Raw genomic sequence first — 21,525 nt, 5'->3', positions numbered from 1 at the left:
TTTCCATATTGTAAGGTAACCTGAACACCCTCCCCCTCTCCACTTTCTCTGCTCTGTATGCTCCACTCTTCTCCCCACTCTCTACTCTCTTTCTGTCTCTCTGTTTCTCTCTCTCTCTCTCTCTCTCTCTCTCTCTCTCTCTCTCTCTCTCTCTCTCTCTCTCTCTCTCACTCACTCTCCACTCTTCTCCCTGCTCTCATGCCTCCCTTCCATCACCCCACTACTGCATTCCATTCTCTTTGACAGTGGTTCAAAGACCCGGATAGGTGTGATCAACATAGCCTTACTTGTCCTAATATGACCATACACATGTCTGGGGAGATACAAACACTCTCCAGGAGATACATGGATATAGATAATTTTAAGAAAAATAAATATATCTTACAACCTTTACAGGTACATTTACTTAAAATCTACTTTCCTGAAACGACCTGCATCTAAAAATACCTTATGAACTCCTCCTGTCAGTAACTATGTCGGCTGCCTCTGACTCCATGACAAAGTGCCCGAGATAACTGACGTACGTAGAGAAAAGGATGCTTTGGGCCTCTGGTTTGGGGGATCACGGCTTGTGATTGGACAGATCCATTATTCTTGGGGTGCCAAATAGCAATGATGAGGAGCTTGTGGTGGAACAAACTGCTCACCTTATGGCCAGAAAACAAAAGAGTGAGAGTGTCAGGATCCCACAATCTCCTTCAAAGATGCATTCCCCCGGGACTAAAGACATCTCATAAGGCCCCGTCTCCCTAGTATTCCACTATCTCCCCAAACCACCACTGTGGGAACTAATTATTTAATGCACAGACTTTGGGGGAACATTGAGTAACCAAGTAATAGCAATTATATACTCCCAATTCATACAATAAAGCAGCCTTTCTTGCCATTCCAAAGCTTATCGCACAGCATCTTTACAAGATACAATTCACTGGAAGCAGTGGAAAGTGACTGTCTTACATATTGTCTGTAGTGTGAATCCTAACTGCTTTTAATGATAGAAACCTAGAACCAGATATCCGGGTAAATGCTGAAAGATCAGAGAGACAAAGGAGCCAGCTCCAGTCACTTCTTAATCTTCAGGCTGAGAGGGGTTGAGCTCCTGTCTCCTCCCACCTTATATTCCTCTCTCCACCCAGCCATATCACTTCCTGTCTCTACCTCCCTAATGCTTGGATCAAAGGCATGAGATCCCAAGTGCTGGGAATAAAGGTGTATGCCACCACTGCATGGCCTCTATGGTTAACTAGTAGCTAGCTCTGTACTCTGATCTCCAGACAACCTTTATTTGTTGGAGCACAAACAAAATATCACATTTCCCCTTCTTTGTCTAAAATTTAAAAAAAGGTTATAACTAATGTAAGAAAAACTATATACAATAAGTACAATATCTATATAATGTATGCAGGCAATAAATACACCAACAATGTCTAGTCCATAAACATTTGACAAATTCAGAAAAATACTCCATTATCTATCCTATTTTGGTGAGTCCAAAACATTGTACCTAATTCACATTTTGTTCTAACTTGCATTACCAAAATTATCTTTTTATGTCTCTCAACCTTACATCCTGTACATTTCTTTAGAGAATTTCTTTTCTGAATCTGGTAACAAGGAAAACTATAACTATAAAGTCTTCAACGCCATTAGAGACCCAAGAAGGAATTAACTAAGCAGGAAGTGCAAGCAAGAGACTTTCAAAAAATGTGAGAAATGACAGAAACAGCTGGCTGCCTTGATAGTCACCTAAAGTTCCTTTACAACATTGGGGCATCTATCTTCAACCTACAGGCCTAGAATATCTGACAGACTTATCTGTGAAGCAGAATTTTCTGAAGGGCTGTCCTACCTTGTCTTGGCAAAGTTTGGCAGTCCTTTCTTTTGTGTCCTGATTGTTGTATTTGAACAGCATACTGTTAGCAGTTGAGGTGAGGGCAGTTTCTTGCCCAGTAGCTAACTTTTGCCACAAAGAAAGCAAACTACATATGGAGTTTCTTCAATGCCCATCATCTTCTCTGGAGTAGATTGGTGCTGTCAAGAGCAGACATGTCTCATTGTCATTAAAAAAAAAAAAAACTATGTTATTAAAACATCTTTAATGCCATATTCAGATTTCTAAAGTGTTTGAAGACCATCTGTCTACCTAAAATATATCTGTTTGACCTTGAAAACATACCTAACATGACTATAAGTTTAATTGTAATAAACAAGTAACTACTAACCTGCATTTATTAATTAAACTGTAATAATAACATTCAAGGACTAGCAATTTGCATTGCATTGTTAAATGAGGTGTTTAGGTACAATACCATGAACAATATTAGAATTGCATGTACAGTGTGTTCTAACAAAAATAATCTCAACTTTGTATACAAAGATCCATATCAATGTAAAATATTTAAAACAAGTAGTTGCTTTTTAAAAGTAGATTCTATAATCTACTCTTTTATCCTATCATATCTATATCCCCATTTTTCTTGTTTTCAAAACAAGAACCCCTAAGCTAATTTCCTTTGTTCAGCTTTTTTTTAACCATTACCAATAACAACTTGTAACTAACCACCCTAAAAAAAATGGCAAATATCCATAACTCACTAGGTGACCATGAACCACCCACCCCACCTCTTAGGAATGTGGACATCATGTTCTTAAAATTACTTCCTGCTGTCTGGGGGTGACAACATCTTTAGGGGATCCTGAAAAGAAAAATTTGGGTTAATTGTCAAGTCCTAGGAGAGGTAGCTGTATCATTTGTTGTCCAGTTTCTGTGTAATCAGTCTCTGTATAATGGGAAAGTGCAGGGCTTATCTCAAGTCCTGTCTAGAGTAATATGTGAGGGTGGATCATCTCAGCTAGCCACTTTCCTGGGAAGTTTGTAGTCCAAAGCCAATTTTTAGGTGATGTTTGCCAGCTTAGTGGTGTTATCATAGTCCATGTGGAATTATCATGGTGGGGCCACATCATTTTTTTGGAGATTTCAAAGATAGCTATTAGGTGTTGTCATGGTTCATTGAAGAAAACTTAAACATTTTAAATATCATGTGCAGCAGATCTCACAGAGGTTAAAGGACCAATGTTTGTTATGTATATCCAGAGTACAAAAACTTAATTCCTAGTTACCTGATAGAAACTCAAACCTGAAATCATACAGGAAGCTAGATGAAGCCTTTTTCTAGAATTTGTTAGTGCTCTATATGATCATGACAAAAAGTTTAACATATATATATATTATAAATTTTGAGATAATATTCATACCTTATGAAAAAGTTTTAGAGAATCAAAATAAAAGCAAAAGATTATGAGATTAGTAGCAATAGAATAGTCCCTAATTTTGGTTTTTCTTCTGTCCCATATCAGGTGGCTCTTCTGACATGAGACAGAGATTTTGGATTCTACTTTAACAGGTGTGCTTAGGTTTAGAGGAGGAGAGAGCCACACTCCAACTCCAAAGCCAGCTTTAATTTTCAACTGAACTGGCACTACAAAAAACTGCTCTATGTGTCTGTAGAGAACAGCAGAAACAAATATTTAGGAAGATTGATGAAATTTTACCCTGTTGGAGATATGATATATCAATAGACCAATTTACTCTTTTTCTTGGACACTTCTATTGAACGATTTATCCTTTTTCTTCAGATGTCTCATTTGTCCAGTGTTCTTCAGACCCTTATCTCTATGCCTTTATTCTCCTGAAAGATAAAACCTGCCGCAACCCTAACTTTTGGGAGGTTCCCTTTTGGCAAATTATATCTGATCAAATGAAAAGCATTTATTAGTCTTATAAGTTAGTTTAGATTGAATGGTCATGCTGGTTGATGAACTATCACCTCTTCTAATTAAGAGATCTCTCTTGTTCAAATCAAACTTTTATCAATTTTGATGATATCCACCAAAGCTTTTCTTTGCCTGAGGAAACAAAAGCAAAACCTCATTACCAACATAACACATATCCTGTTTTCCATCCTGAGGTCAACACTTTTCTAAAATGTACAGGCTGATTTAATTCTATAGCTTTTTTCTATTATCCATTGTTTCTCCATAACTGTCATTCCTTTCTCATTAGCATTTAGAAAATTCAGTTAATAAAGCATTATGAAATCTATTTCTGGGGTCTTTATCACCACTTTCTGTTTATTTAACATATTCTTTAGAGTTCAATTAAATCTTCCTATAACTGCTTGACCTATAGGATTGTGTGGTATACCTGTAATATGCTTTATATTGTAATACCCAAAAAAAAAAACTCTTTCATTTTGCTAGAAACATATGCTGGAGCATTGTCAATCTTAATTTGTACACGTATACCCATGATGACCATAAATTCTAAGAGGTGTGTAATTACAGAATCAGCCTTTTCAGGACTCAAAGCAGTCGTTCATTGAAATCCTGAATACATATCTATGGTGTGGTGAACATATTTTAATTTTCCAAATTCTACAAAATAAAATACATCTGTCTGCCAGATTTCATTCCTTTGAGTACCCTTTGGGTTACTTCCTGGAGGCAGTAGAATTTGGTTGAACAAAGAACAAGTAGAAAGTGATCTTGACATGGTGATTTTTTTTATGAAACTCTGAGGCCTCCAGCATCTTTCTTTTCTTTCTTTCTTTCTTTCTTTCTTTCTTTCTTTCTTTCTTTCTTTCTTTTTTGAGACAGAGTTTCTCTGTGTAGTTTTTTTGATGCCTGTCCTGGATCTCACTCTGTAGACCGGGATGGCCTCAAACTCACAGAGATCCACCTGGCTCTGCCTCCGGAGTGGTGGGATTAAAGGCATGTGCCACTGACACACAGCATCTAGCATCTTTCTTATCAATAGTTGGTCAGTTTCATCATTACATTGTGCTAGAGGGCCTGGCAGACCCACATGTGATTAGATGTGAATTGTATATAAGGGATGATTCCTATTCCTGATTATTTCTTGTAACTTAATAAATAACAAAGTTGATTCTGAGTCATCAGGAATAAATTCAGGAGTTTCAGTGAGTAAAACATACTGAGAGTCAGTAACCATGTTAAGAGGCTCTGTAAAATCCATTAATACCATCAGAATAGCATATAATTTGGACTTTTGGACAGAATCATAAGGGCTTTGAGCCACTTTACTTAAATTTTCTTATTTATAACCTGCCTTTCCTGATTGGTTTGATTCAGTATAAAATCTAGGGGCTCCAGAAATTGGTGTTCCTCATACAATATAAGGAAGAATCTAGTGAGTTCTCTTTATAAATTTAATTCTCTTGCTTTTGGGATATTTGCTGTTAATCTTTCCAAAAAAATTACTGAAAGCTCTTTTCCAAGGTTCATTTTCTGCCCATAATTTGTCAATTTCATCATTAGTAAAAGGTCCTACAATTTCTGCTGGGTCTATTCCTGCTAATTGACAAAGTGTCAATTTTCCTTTTAGAATCAACTCAGAGACCTTTTCCACATAAGTTTTTAATTTTTTACTCTGTTTATGTGGTTGAAAGATCCATTCTAAGATAATATCTTCCTTCTGCATTGATATTCATGAAGGAGAAAGTGTAGAGGGTAAAATAACCAGAGTGCAATCAAGCTCTGTATCCAAATGATCTACATGAACATCCTGTAATTTCTTTTCCACCAAAGCCAATTCTCTTTCAATTTCAGCTGACAATTCTTTTGGACTATTTATGTCCTTGTAACCATTGTTTTGAACAAATTGCTCAGTTCATTAATTTTTACCCCAGTAGTGGGCTTTACCCCAATAGATTGGAAATGTCTCCCAGCAATCTTTGAAAGTAATAGTCTGCAATCAGTCTCTCCTAATTTGCACCTTTTGGGGTCTAATTTTTTGTAGACCTGTTTTATATCCTATATAATTAATAGAATCTCCTCTTTGTATTTTTTCAGTAGCAATTTGTAATCCCCAACAAGGCAGAACTTACTTTACTTCTTCAAACATTCTTTCTAAAGTATCTACATTTGAATCAGCTAGTAATATGTAGTCAATGTAATAGTAAACTATAGACTAAGGAAATTGCTTATGTATCATTTCCAACAGCTGTCATACGAACTATTGGCTCAGGGTGGGGTTATTTAACATTCCCTGTGGGAGAACCTTCCATTGATATCTCTTAACATGCTGAAAATTATTATAAGTAGGCACTATGAAGGCGAATTTTCCTCTGTCTTTTTCTTGTAAAGATATAGTAAAGAAACAGTCTTTTAAATCAATGACTATTACGAGGCTATCCTTTAGGTAACAGAGAAAGCAAAGGAATTCCAGACTGTAGAGAGCCCATTGGCTGAATCACCTTATTAATAGCTCTTAGATCTGATACCATTCTCTGTTTTCCATATTTCTTTTTAATAACAAATAAAGGAAAATTCCAAGGGCTGGTTTATTCTTAAATATTCTGAGCATTTAACTGCTCCTGTACCAGCTGTTCTAAGATTTGTAATTTCTCTGATGTTAAAGGCCATTCCTAAACCCATACAGGTTTTTCTGTCAACTATTTTAAAGGTAGGGCTATTGGTGCCTTTGAAAGATCAGCAGCTGTTGTGCCCTGTTCTTATACTACATGAATGGTCGGTGACTGTTCTTTATAATATCTTTAATATTTAATAGTGTTTCCCATTTTTTAATGTGGGGGAAAAAACCTCTCAGTTTTAACTAATTCCTCCCTTTAAGAATCCCCAGTTGTCTCATCAAATCTGCCAATGATGATGATTCAGATGATGGTGAAGTGTGGGGCTGCCTGCTCTGTGTAGAACAGTAGAAGCCTGAGCAAGTTTTCAAGGCAGCTACCTAGTGTGGCAACAGCCTGAGGAAGGAGTCAAAGAAGATCCCACAACCCACCCAGAGAGAAAAAGCCAAAGAGCCAGCTGTCTGTATGTGGGAATGTGCAAAAGTGGCTAACTCCCGCAGTTTTTGGAGCCAAATGCCAATGGAGTTTGCTGCAGATAGGCTGCAACAGAAAAAACCAATGGAGTTTGCTGCAGACAGGCTGTAACAGAAAAATCCCAACTCACTCAGAGGCTTGAGGAAAAGAAAGGAAAATCTTAGCCAGCATGGTAGTGACTCTGTTGCATGCAGCTCTGGCATATGACAGTGGCTTCAAAGCCACAGACAAGCAGTTTTTTCCGTAAATTTGTCTCCTGAAAGTTGGATGCTAGATGTAGTATAAATCCTAATTGATCTTTATTTACCATGGTCTCCTATTCCTTGTTCTCCCTCTCTGTTGTTGATCCAGCTGGGATCTCCCGCTCCCCCAAGCTCTCTTTCCCTCAACCCTCGCCTTTCATTACCCCCACTCATGTCCAGGCTGTTCATGTAGATCTCATTCCATTTCTCTGTCATTGGGTGATCCCTGTGTCTTTCTTGGGGTCCTGTTTTCCAGGTAGCCTCCCTGGTGATGTGAGTAGCAGACAAGTCATCCTTGTTTCATGTCTAGTATCCTGCTATGAGTGAGTACATACCATGTTTGTCTTTCTGAGTCTGGGTTACCTCACTCAGGATGATTTTTTCTAGATCCATCCATTTGTCTGCAAACCTCATGATGCCATTGTTTTTCTCTGCTGAGTAGTATTCCATTGTGTATATGTACCACATTTTGTTTATCCATTCTTCAGTTGAAGGGCATCTGGGTTGTTTCCATGTTCTGGCTATTACAAACAATGCTGATATGAACATAAAGACCACATGAGAATAGGAAGAAGCAAAGTGCTAGAGAGGCCCACAGAAATCCACAAAGATACCCACACAACAGACTGCTGGCAGTGGTCGAGAGACAGCCTGAACTGACCTACTCTGGTGATGGGATGGCCAAACACCCTAATTGTTGTGCTAGAAACCTCATCCAACTACTGAGGGATCTGGATGCAGAAATCCATGACTAGGCCCCGGGTGGATCTCTGGGAGTCCAATTAGCAAGAATGAGGAGGGTTTATATGAGCGAGAATTGTTGAGACCAAGGTTGGATAAAGCACAGGGACAAATAGCCAAATGAATGGAAACACATGAGCTATGAACCAATGGCTGAGGGGTCCCCACTGGATCAGGCCCTCTGAATGGATGAGACAGTTGATTGGCTTGATCTGTTTGGGAGGCACCCAGGCAGTGGGACCAGATCTTGTGCTCATTGCATGAGTTGGCTGTTTGAAACCTGGGGCCTATGCAGGATTGTTTGGCTCGGCCTGGGAGGAGGGGACTAGACCTACCTGGACTGAGTCTACCAGGTTGACCTCAGTCTGTGGGGAAGGCTTTGCCCTGGAGGAGATGGGAATGGGGGGGGGGGGTTGGGGGGAAGGTGAGGGGGACGGGAGGGGAGAGAACAAGGGAATCCGTGGCTGATATGTAGAACTGAATTGTATTGCAAAATAAATTAATAAAAAAAATCCTAATTGATCTTAATAATAAAAACCTGGAGCTAGATATAGCGGTAAATGCTGAAAGATCAGAGAGACAAAGGAGCAATCCAAAGCCACCTCTTACCTTGCCAACTCCTCAGGCTGAGAGGGGCTAAGCTCCTGTCTCCTCCTGATTTATATTCCTCTCCCTGCCCAGCCATATCACTTCTTATCTCCACCTCCCTCATTCTGGGATTAAAGACGTGTGCCTCCCAAGTACTGGGATCAAAGGCATGAGATCCTAAGTGCTGGGATCAAAAGTATGTGCCGCCATTGCCTGGCCTCGATGGTTAACTAGTGGCTAGCTGTGCACTCTGATTTCCAGGCAAGCTTTATTTGTTAGAGCACAAACAAAATATCACCACAATTGTCAATTCTGAGAGCAGTGAATTGTCTAATGCCTTGGGGGACATTCTTCAGATATGAGGTGACATACAATTTTTTTGCTCACAATAAAATCCATATTCATAACCTTGTCAATTGATAGATCATTAACAAAAACATTTTTGATGATAGATTGCTATGTGATTTGAGGTCTATAAGTCAGAAACAAGAAATTAGCAGCAGTAGTACAGCAAACTCCATCTCTTCTCACCTGCTCACCTGCAAGCACCTTTCTCAACAGTGTATAATACACCCAAAGGTGTTAGAAGCTAATTGAAGAAAATAATAACCCATCCATCCAAGAGACATAAATGTGCAACACAACTTAGCTTTTTAGATCAATAATTACTTATTAACTATGTAGGACATTTTGTTGTTTTAGACAATTGTGCATTAATAATAATCCTCTGATTACCTAAGTCCAAAGATCTCACAGCATCCCCCCTTTGTTTAAATTAAAAGGGAAGGTTTTAGCTCTAACACAGTAAAATTATAAGCAATAAGAGCATTATTAGGTAAGAATTATCAAGTAAGTGCCCAGTCTACTTGTATTTGGCAAATTTAGAGAAAATATTCCGTTATCTATCCCATCTTGGTGAGTCAAAAGTTTTGTAGCTAACTTACTTTTTATCATAACTTGTATTACCAACCCCAAACTATCTTTTTAGACCTCAAAACATTTTCTTAGATAAACAACTTAAGCTTGTATGTCTCTTAACCTTATATACTTTCCATCTCTTTTGTGAGTTTCTTTTTTGAATTTTGTAACAATGAAAAGTATATTTATAACTATCTAGTCTTTAGCCCCATCAAAAACCTGAGAAGGATATAATATTACCTCAGCAAACAGAAAATACAGAGCAAACAACTTCCAAAACTATAGAAATGACAAAGACATCTGGCTGCCTGGACAGTCACCCAAGGTTCTTCTGCAATGCTGGAGCATCCACCTTCTGACTATAGGCTTAGAATATCTAACAGACTTTTTTTGGAAGCAGGAATTTTGAAGGCCTGTCCTACCTTGGTAAAGTTCAGCAGTTGCCTTCTTTTGTGTCTTGCTGATCCAATTTGGATAGCATACTGCCAGCAGTCTAGGCAAAGGCAGTTTCTTGCCCAAATGACTAGCTTTGCCACAGAGAAAGTAAACTCCTTATGGAAGTTCTTCAATGCCTATCATCCTTTTTTGAAGTAAATTGGTGCTGCCAGGAGCAGACTTGTTTCACTGTCATAAAAAGCCTTATCTTTTTAAAACATTTTAATGTCATATTCTGTAGGTCTTTGAAGTGTTTTTAGATCTATTTAAAATATATCTCTGACCTTGAAAACATACCTAACATGGCCACAAATTTGATTGTTAGATGACTAACTACCAATCTGTATTTTTTTAATTATCCTAGATAGTTTGTAACTTTCAAGGACTAGAAATTCACATTACATCATTAAATGAGCTGCATAGGTGCAATATCTTAAACAAAGTAGAAACGTATATATATTATAATAAAAATAACCTTAAATTTGTATCAATATACTAAAATACATACCATGTAAAATATTTGAGATAAATAGTTGCTTTTTAGTCTAAAGAAGATTCAATAATCTACCCCTTTATCCTATCATTCCTCTATTCCCCCTTTTTCTTTTCAGAAAGAGATCTTTGAATCTAACCTCTCTTGTTTAGTTTCCTTCCTTACCATGACCAGTAACAATTTGCAACCAACACTTCTAAATGATGACAAATATCCATAAGCCACTGAATGACCAAGAACCACCCAGGTAGCTCTTGGGAAAGTGGCCATCATGTTCCTAAAATTACTTCCTGTTGTTCGGGGGCAACTGCATCTTTAGAGGACCCTGAGAAAATTGAGATAATAGTCAAGTCCTTGGAAAACTAGCTGTAACATTTGTTATCCAGTCTCTATGTAATAGAAAAGTGTAGGGCTTATCTGAAGTTCTAGCTAGAGTAGTCTATGAGGCTGAACCCTCTTAGCTAACAGCTTTGAAATTGTCCTGAGCAGTTTGTAGTCTAAAACTGATCTTTGGGTAGTGTTTGTTAGCTTAATGGTGTTACCACAATCCATGTGGAATTGTCACTGTGGGGCCCCATCATCTTTCTGGAGGCTTCAAAGGTCACTGATAGGGATCATTATGGTTCACTGTAGGAAACTTAAATATTTTAAATGTCATATGCAACAGATCTTGGAGAAGTTAAAGGACCATGATTTGTTAAATACAACCAGGGTACACAAACTTAGTTCCTAGTTCCCTGCTTCAGACTCAAGCCTGAAATCATGTAAACTAGATGAAGCCTATTTCTAGAATTAGTTAGTGCTCTGTATGACCATTAATATTATGACAGGAATATATATATATATAAAATAAATTTTAAGATATATTTATAGCTTAAGAAAGGTTTTTAAAAACCAAAATAAAACCAAAGGTTTATGAGATTAGTGGCAGTAGAATAGTCCCTTAATTTTGATTTTTCTTTTGCCCCATGTCAGGTGGCTCTTCTGACATGAGACAGTATTTGGATTTTTCTTTAATAAGCATGCTTGGGTTTAGAGAAGGAGAAAGCCATGGTTCAATTCCAAAGCCAGCTTTAATTTTTAATTGAATTGGGACTACAAAAGACCATTTTACTTATGTGTCTGTAGAGAACAGCAGAAATAAACTTTTGGGAAGGTTTATGAAATTTTATCCTGTTGGATGTGTGCTATGCCATTAGGCCAATTTATTTTGGGGGTCATTTTTTCTTGATGATGTTTTTTTCTTCTTTAAATGTTTCATTTGTCTCTGGATTTTTTTTTAGTTGGATGATTTTATTTTCTTAGAAAGACAAAAACAAGACCCTGCCCTAACCCTAACTTTGAGGATTTGGTGGGGGGCAGGTTGTATCTTTGTTAAGACAAAATGTTTTTTGGCAACAGAAAAAAATATTATCTTTTAATAATAAAAAGTTAATTTTTTTCATACCTGATAAAATGAAAGGCGTTTGATAGTATTACAAGTTAGTTTAGATTAAATGGCCATGCTGTTTGATGAACTACTGCCTCTCCTAATCAAAAGGTCTCTCCTGTTCAAATCTAATCTTTATCAGTCTTCAAGCTATCCATGGCCTTTTTTCTCCTGTGGAAACAAAAGCAAAACCTCTTCAACACAACACATATTCTGGTTTCCATTCTGAAGTCAATACATCTTTGAAATATACAGGTTGATTTGATTTAGCAGGTTTTTTAAATTATCCAATGTTGTCTTATTTTGCAGCATTTAAAAAAATTAAAGTAAATAAAGCACTGTAAGAATGCAGACACTCCATATTTCCCATCTTTACATGACTTACTTTTATATTACTTTACTCTCTCTTTGAAAGCTTTACTTTATTATTTTTAAACTATTTTTCCATGACAGTCTATACCCATTTCCTTTTCTTTTTTCAGCACCTAAGTACCTTTTAAATCATACTGTACCTTTTTAAGTGTTTTTTGTGTCTGGATCTGGCTTTACCAAGCAACTATGGCAACTGGCTATCCCTTCTTCAGATCTGCAGGCAGTGGCAGGAGCTGAGCCTCTATCTGCCTTAAGCATCCACCCACCTGACAGACTGTGAGACTAGGAAGCTGCCGGGAGCCATTCCCTGGCAGTGGATGGGTCCTGCAGAGGGTGTAAGGAGTCGGCTGGAGAAAGAAGTGAGCCAGGCCATGGTGGTCAGGAGAATCTTGTAGCCTGACTGACTAGCAGCCAGAGTGTTTCTTTATTTATACAGAATTTAGTTAGCAGGGATACATTTATGATGTTCCAAAACATAGACCATATCATTTTTGTTTTTGGACATGTGTTTCACTTCCTTTTGCTTATCTTTTAGTTATCATTAATAAACTATGACAGAATGTAGTTATCATTTCCAGTCATTTTCCCTCAAGTTTTGACATCATTAATAAACAGAGTTATCATTTTTACTCATTAACCCCATAACCCAGTTTTTGAGAAACTAGAGGCATATGACAGCCTGTGCTCAGGCTGGTTGTTTTGGTTGCTTCAAGGACATTAGACCAAAACAAAAATCTTCAACTACCCTGGGCATTTTGCCATGCCTCAAGCAATGTATGATTAACTCTTAGTGGTCAGAGTGCCCAGGAAACATTCTCAGGCTAAAGCTGCAGTAATTACAATCAATGTTCACATTTATATCCTTATAGAATTTGTCTATATGTCTAATCTTGGCATTCTGTTGTTCCTTGGTCATATGACATTATATTGGCTCTATATGAGCTAACTTCTAAGAGAGGGAGGTCCTAATATCTCATACTTTTATCATCTTTCCACTCCATACTTTACTTATCAATATGTCTCTATGTAGGGCAGAGTTGTATGCCACGTAATTGTCTGAGTGTACAGTGGGAAGAGCCTTGTAATCTGAACTGAGGACAATTCCTCTAGCCCACTGAATCTTGTTGACCTTTTTGAATTTACTTTGTTTTGAATATCTTATTCCTGTGTAAGTAGAGGGACAGATGTTTCAAGAATGTCTCATAGACTCATGAAGAGACCTCTGGCTTCTTCTTTATGTGTCACAACCTCCAAGGCATAAGGAAGACCTTCAAGTAGATAAGGATCTCTCCCTCAAAGTTGGAGGGGATAGTATGTTCAGGACTTTCCTGGGTAAGCTTAGAAGCAGCATTCCTTGGAGAAGGCATAAATGATTCATAAGGAATTTCCCATCAATCTAATATCTTCAAGTTGTACAAATATTAAAAATGCCCCAAGTATGCAACAGGTGGAGATGAGAACCAAAGGTGGCATGGCAGCCATCATGTGGCTCAGCTTTGCTGGATCTTTGTCAAGCAGCTGTGCTGACTCTATGACTTCTGCCATTCCATTCAGATATGGCTGTGCCAGAGCCACACACACACTTCATCCTGCTGTAAGTAGCATATTGTCTACTTGAAGATCTTGCGTGTAGGTTAGAGGCCTTTGATTTGGGTCTACATTATACTCTCCTGCCTGCTAGTGGCCTAGAAGAGCTGATGATGTTTCCAATATTCCCACTCCTTATCTATGTGAACAATAATGTAAACTAGGGTTGTTGTGACAATAAGCCAGCTCAATACACTCTGGGAGTCCACTGAGTAAGAGCCTGTGTCATTGTTATGACTCTTGTTTATCATCGGTAGTGTCACCATTCTCTCTTCTCTATACACTGATCAGGTTTATCATGCATGATATCATATCTTAGAAGAGTGTAAAGCAAGATGGGAGTTTATTAATTTTCAGGTGGATATCTAATTTCTTAAAGCTGCTGGAATCAGTTCTCATTAACATAATATGAGAACTTCATTCTATCATGCTGCGAGTCTGACAAGGGCTATCCCAAGTCACATAATTAAAAAAAAACTAAGTGTGTGTTCTGACAAAAACAAAATATGTGTGATATTCAGTTTTAATTATCAACTTGACATAATCTAAGGAGGAATTCTCCATGAAGTGTTGTGTAAGAAGATTGGCCTGTGGGCATGGGTATGTCTGTTGCAAGTTATTTTGGTTTTGATTACTTTAATTGAGATGGGAAGACTATTGCCTGGGTTTGGTCTTGAGCTGTACAAGAGTTGAGAAGTAGCATGCATGCATTCATTCACTACTCTCTGTTCTGCAGATGTGATGTAACTTAGCTGTTTCAAATCCCAGCCACCCTGACTTTCCTGTGCTCATAGCTTATAGCTTGAATCCATAAGCCAAACAAACCCTTTCTCCCTTAACTTAAGCTATTTTGTTCTAGCACCAGGAAACAAAACTATCACAAAAGACAAAACAATAACAGCATCAAAAAATCAGTGGTAAAGGGAGGGAACTGCTCCAGTCATGGCCAGTACCCATCTTTCTTCACAAACATGACTGAATAAAAACTAGGACAACAGTCAGACCCCAACAAGTATCTCTCTAGTGTTTTGGGATATTTGTACACTGTGTAAAGATATATTGCTATGATTGGTGTAATAAAAAGCTGAATGGCCAATAGCTAGGCAGGAGGTATAGGCAGGACTTCCAGGCAGAGAGAGAACTCTGGGAAGAAGAAAGGCAGAGTCACCAGCCAGACATGAAGAGGAAATAGGAGGTACAAGATGGAAGAAAGGTAATGCCATATGACAGAATGCAGATTAATATAAATGGGTTAATTTAAGTTATAAGGGCTAGTTGAGACAAGCCTAAGCTAAGGGCCAAGCATATTCTAGAAATAGATGGCTTCTAGACCCTTCTGCTCATTCAAAATCTGTTTGGGCTTAAGAAGGGAATGCTATGAATCTCTAATGATAGAAGAATGGGAGATCTCATTTGGGATTTAATCCTTCTTCCAATGAAAATGAGAGGAAACAGGTTTCAGAATATGGTCAAGTTGATGTATTATAAATCACTGATACCAGGATGCAAGCAGTTTCAGAAAGACTAGAAACAAGTTTAATCAGTGGCTACTTAAAAAAATTTTAATCCACTGGGAAAATGATAAAATTGCCTGTTTTTGAGTAAAAAAAAAAAGATAGTTTGAATAGCTTCAGAAGGAAGTTAATTGCTAATAATGTTAAGTGATCCAGTAACAAGAAAATGTAGCCAAAGGAATTAGCCAGCTACCATGTGTCACCACAGAGAGTAACTTTTCTGTTTCAATAGATACATACCAGCTCTCAGAAGGCAGCCATGGTCACCTGGGTGGTAGTTGATTGTGGAATTGAAATGTCTTATCTGGTTACATCACTTTGTCATGTAGCACAGCTTTCAAGCCAATCTTTTGCACAAGATTCTGTGACACAGTGCTGTGGGTCTTTTCAGGTCTTATGTCAGAAGGGATTTAGGTTTTCTCAACTGACTGTGAAGTTGGCATAAAAGAGTAACTAGTCTCACACGACTGACAGAATGCTCTAAGGATGAGAATAATAAGCAGTGGTTCACATTCCCCTAAGTTCCAGTGAAATGTAGGAAGTTTGGCTTAAGAAACTATTCCAAGAATTCTAACCATTCTCAATGTCTACATTAAGATTTCATTTAAAAAAGAAAAGAAGGAAAAGAGAAAGGAAGGGAGGGATGGAAGGAGGAGGGACCGAGGGAGGCAGGGAAGGGTAGACAAATGAAAGAGGCTGTAGTGTTGGAATTCTCTTATCCAGTCCAACAAAGCCGACCAGTTTCACTAGAGGTGGCTTATGAGACTGGAGGAGTTTACCCACTGCAGAACATGGTGATGTGTAGGCTTGTGCTTCTATTATGCCCAATGTTTCCCAAATATTTTTAATATGTTCTCATTTGACCTTAAATAATCCTGAGAGGTAAGTGGAACAATGAGTCAACCCTCTTCTACAGACTCAATTTAATCAACCACAGACATTGGAAAGCTGTTCTGGGAACTTAGGAGCCAGCCCACAATCAGAAGACAGGTGCAATGAGGGATGGAAGTTCATTGACCCTAAGGATTATGGTTAAATCATAACACACCAGATTGAAGTCTCATCCTCTGACCTGTGCTTAAATAGTTGGAAGCCCATTGTGTAACATGCAATGAATAATGATTCTCATTACATGCTGCTGGAAGGACAGAGGAATGGGTGCTTGTGGGCTCTGCACAAGGAAAGCCACACTGGAATGAGAAGTCAGTGATGTCTGATTATAGCATTATTATGACTATTAGTTTTAATGATTCTCCTGTCCATTATGCAGTCCTGCAAAAGGAAGTTGTACCTTTGTTCAAGTGACTACAGCCCTCATGATTCTACTGTCTTCAGTCCCTCTACACCAGATATCCTCTCCTGCCCCAAGATCTGAAGTATAGCTTGACTCATATTTGGATCTAAAATCTTAACTATTGAAATGGAGAGTGCAGGTGATTTTTTCCCATGAATTCACTCTGTTATGTGACTAGAAGGCCATGACTCTGTATTTTCAAGTACAGGCTTAGCCAATAGCTAGTCAATGAAAACAGGAAGTAAGCACAGAGCTGATATTTCTGTTTAACCAAACCTTGACTTGGGTGTGTTCATGGGTAGAACTCAGATTTTTCAGTATCTGAGCTATCAAAACTGAGAGACTCCTCTCTCCTCTTACTCCCCTTCCCCATCGCCTTCCTTCTTTTCCTTTTCTCTTCTCTCTTTTTTTCCTTTTCTCTTCTCATCTTGTCAGTTCCACTTCATGTCTGAAGTTTTCCCTTTAATAGTATTGAGTATCCTTAGCCAGCCAACCAACATGGATGGATGGAAGAGTTAAAAGCATTTGCTATACTAAGAAAGCTCACAGCATCATTATGAAAGTCTATACCGTTGGCCTGCTGGAAGCATGTGAACAGGGCTTTGGAAGCCTAAAGAAGAGAGAGTGGCTTCCTGGGAGAGAGACTCCCCCTGCCTCACACTCAGTAGCATGGAATCCTTTTAAAGATAGTTCCAGAGCATTAGGAAGTTGCAAGATAAAATGGAGAACATTGTTTTTGAAGTTCTATCTAAGACACAATGTAGTTGATGCTTGAAGTAATATTTTAAACTCCTAAATGTGTTCCCTGTTAATAATAGATATTATGCTTGTCAAAGTCCAAAGCCTGACTTGTCAGGCATCCGTGTGCCCAGCCCATATGTTCTACATTCCATCTGCTTGCTCTCTGAAAAAAGAAATGTTGACAATACAAAAGAGGTGACTTCAACTTTAAATGAACTCTAAATCTAAAGTACCATAAAAATTTCATGAATGAATAGTTTCCCCCAGGAATAGCACAGATAAAGGCAAATAAAATAATACATTTAAAATGTCCTTAGCACACTGTGGACATGCTTTACCAATGTTGACATCCACAGTTCTTTTAAGCTTTTTAATGATTAGCAAATTCCTAATTATAATTTAAACAGAGGTAAATTTCCACCATGTTTGATACCATGTTTCTGTAATTAGTAAGTTAAATACAAGGATGAGATTTAGTCCAGGAGCTGTAGTAAAGCCAGTGGCTGCTTAAAGGATTAGTGTGGGTCTTCCAGAGTCCACAGCACCTAGCCAGTGTTGGAATATGTGTGTAGATGTTGTTGGACAGTATCTGTCCTCTGCCATCTGTTCTTTATTTGTTTCCTCTTTTTCCAGGGAACTCATCATCCAGTTAGAAAGTCAGATGCTAGAGAATTTGGCCAAGCTCCAAAAGTGTTTTCCTGTGAGCTTTCTATTTTCACTGAATGTGAAATGAAATGTGAAGTGTTCCTACTTACTTCCTCTGGCAAGCAGCTCTGTGACACCCAATGCATAGGAAAGAGGGGGCGTCGATGTGCTTCTGATACCCCTGCCCCATCCAGGTCCATTTGTGCTGCTATGACAAAATGAGACAGGTAGTTGTTAAAGCAAGTTTCTTTCCCCCCACAGTTCTGGAGTTAGGAAGAGCAAGAGCAAGACGCTGGCAGATCTGGTTGTCTGCTGAATGCTACTCTATTCTTCCAAGATGGCACCTTGTTACTACATCCTTCAGAGGGGAGGAACAATATGATCTTAAATTATAGAAGGTGGAAGGACCAATGTGTCAAACACTGTATGAAGCCTTTTTTATGAATGGCTTAGTCTTATTTATTAGGGAGTAATCCACATATCCTAATCACCCCTTTAAGGCCCCACCTTTTCTATTACTTTGGTAAAACATGCCTTCTACAAGAACTAATTCAAATGATAGCATGATGACCCCCATATTCATATGTTGTGAAAGCAGCAATGTTGAGAGAAGGAATCTTTAAAGAGTTTTTGGGCTCTGAGTATGTCCCTTGTCAACAGGATTAAATCCTTAGAGAAGAGGCTTCAAGTAGTGTTTACCTTGTCAATCTGCTGTTCCAAGGTGTGAGGACATGTAGCTTTTCAGCAGACATAGAGACATGGCACCATCTTGGAACCAGAAAGCAACCTTCATCGGACAGCTTAAACTGGACTTGGAGCCTACAGAACAAGGAGGAAGCAACCTTTCACCTTTATAAGCTCTCTGTTCTCTAGTGCTTTATTGTAGAAGCCCAGGAGAACTGAGAAACTGTTCCATACAACACCGGCAAGGTTTTGGTGATTTCTTTTATTACTGCTAAGATGACATAGTGGATAGAAGTCAGGGATGCTGTTAATATCAAATATCTGTAGTGATCAGAACAACTCACTTCAGCAAAGAACTACCCAGATCAGATTGACACCAGGGGTTGAGATATCATGACTTATACTGTGACGTTTATAGCAATAAGTAGCAGCCATTGAACACCTGCTATCTGTCAGGCTATATACTTGGTACTTACCCCAATATTACTTAAGTTTAGTATTTTACATCCTGTTACAGAGCTGTAGAAACAGTGGTTGAGGATAATGACAAACTTTGCCTATGGCGATTACGTCTTTGCCTTCAGACCAGTTTTCACTGCACAGTTGCACTTGTGATGAACTCTGACTCACACTGTATTCATTTACTTTGGTCCATGAACTTCACAGTTAGACCTTGGGTCCCCTGCTGCCCTCTCCTGTCCTGTGTTCCTCCTGACAGGCTAAGCTATGCAGTTATGCTCCTCTCCCCACTGTGCATGTCTCAGCCCTGAAGCCTCTTTCTCCATAGTTCTACATTCTGATTTAGGGCACCATAAAGAACATAGCGACACCTCCAGTTCCATGACCAGTTTGAGACATTACATTCTTCTAGAGGACATCAGGAATTGTTACATTGTTTCTGCCTCCATCTCTAATAATGGAGCATGAGCCAACTAGATAAAATATCCAAGCAAGTTAGAGTACTAGTTTAACGGTAGTTTGGGTGAGAGTCCTCAAATGGTAGAGTTGAGAAAGAAAAATGCCCTGTTTCATAGTTGTTTATAATTTACTTTGAAAATTTGTATTATCTTGGGTTTTTCTTTATAACCCCTGCATTAGTTAGGATTTCTATTGCTGTGATAAAATACCATGACTAAAAGCAACTTGGGGAGACAAGGGTTTATTTCATCCTATAACTCTCAGGTCACATTCTTTCACTGAGGGAAGTCAGGGCAAGAACTCAGAGCAGGAACCTGGAGGCAGGATCTAAAGCAAGAGCCATGGAGGAACACTTCTTCGTGGCTTGCTCTACATGACTTGCTCAGCCTGGTTTCTTATACTGTCAAGGACCACCTGCCCAGGTGTGCCACCAGATACAGTGAGCTAGATCCCCCATGTTAATTATCCATCAAGAAACTGCCCTACAGGCTTGCCTTTAGGCCAGTAATATGGAAGCATTTTATCAGTTAAGATCCTTCTTCTCAGATGACCCTACTGTGTGTCCAGTTGACACAATCACTGGCCACCACTCCCCTATACTTTTGTGTTTGGTGTCATTTCTCAGCCAGACAAAAGTCCACATGGTATTTCCATTTTGAAAAAAAGACCAAGCTTTTCTTGGACTTGGGAGAAATGATTACCATCACTTTTTTTAGGATGTGTGGCCACTATTAAGTTGTCCATTCTCCAGTAAGTAACTTTCCAACTATGCTCATGCAAGCAACCCTAGTTAAACTCAGTGGGTCAAAAATCAGGTGGAAATAGGAAAGAGATTTGTTGGGAAGAGGAAAGGGTTGAATGGGAGGGGAGCTTGGTATGGTAATTGGATGATTATTATCAAGATATATTATATGCATATATGAAATTGACCAACTAATATGTTTAAATTCTTTTAAAAGAGTAATAATCATGGATTTTTAGACTGTGCTCCAGGTCCCATGTCCTAGGCTAAGCTCCAAGGACCCAAATCTGAATAATATTCTGCTTCTAGCCTCTTGAGCTCGACTTCTGTCATGTGGAGGCAGTAAGAATCAATAGTCAAGAATTCAGTCTCCAGAGTCCAACTGTCTATGTCAAAACCCCAGTACCATCATCTGTGGTCCATGTGGCTTTGCTAGGTTTTAGAGCCACCCTGCATTTCCATCTTGACACCTGTGAAGTAGGAATAACATATAAGGCCTTTGGTCACATGAGTTATGGAAATAAAGCCACTACAACAACGTCAGGCATCCAGCAGATGCTTATTGCAATAAGCCATTATTTCCATTCACCTTATATTATCCACCCTGGCATCTATCGTGTGCTTTTTTTCTAGCTGGTGTTTTAAGTCTTACTGGTTAGGCCAACTGAAAAGCAGTGAATATATGAACACTGTCTACTTCCTCATCTTGAGAAATGCCATAGATTTCTTATTACACTGTTATGACCAAATATCTTTCGTATTATTTTTTATGCTTTGAGCCTCCAAACTTAGCTTAAGGTGTTGTCATTACAGATGAATGTAGTTAGGCTTAATACAGAGTTTCACTCTGTCCTCCTTTGCTCTGTTACTTTCCCTTCTGCTAGCCCTACAATGGCAGTGCTTATTTTTATGCTTGAGGGATAGAGAACCAAGCTCGACTCCATACACCTGAGCAGGAGCTGGAATACTGTGCTGACTGGCAGATAGCGAAATAGTAAGGAAGTCTGAAGGATGCAGCAGCATGGCAGGAAGAAACTTGGACAATCTAATTAGAGTATCCAGCTGCAAACTAGCCTTAGACCCCCCTCCTATCACATGTAAAAAATATATAACATTGATGTGGGGGTGCATTCCATGGCCCATGGCATGCCTATAGAGGTCAAAGGACAACATGTAGGAGTGAGTTCTCTCCTTCCACCATGTGGGCCCAATGACACGCCCGTGAGCACCTCCACCAGCTGAGCTGTCTCAGCAGCCCCATCACTCCCTTTGAAGTGCTGAGTTCTTCCTCACTCCATCATTCTAGATGGCAAGCTTTC

The 21,525-nt window shown here is 38.8% G+C and overlaps 1 protein-coding gene across 2 annotated transcripts in view; it reads left to right on the top strand.

Annotated features, from left to right (window-relative positions):
* The window catches only part of Synpr (synaptoporin), a 354,853-nt gene that overhangs the window by 290,247 nt on the left and 43,081 nt on the right, over window positions 1-21,525 (top strand). The window lies entirely within an intron of this gene.

The sequence above is a fragment of the Peromyscus californicus genome, unplaced genomic scaffold (genome assembly GCF_007827085.1).
Source record: "Peromyscus californicus insignis strain IS unplaced genomic scaffold, ASM782708v3 Scaffold_12__1_contigs__length_115047231, whole genome shotgun sequence".
Lineage (NCBI taxonomy): Eukaryota > Metazoa > Chordata > Mammalia > Rodentia > Cricetidae > Peromyscus > Peromyscus californicus.
This window is presented reverse-complemented; position numbering and strand designations above follow the sequence as displayed.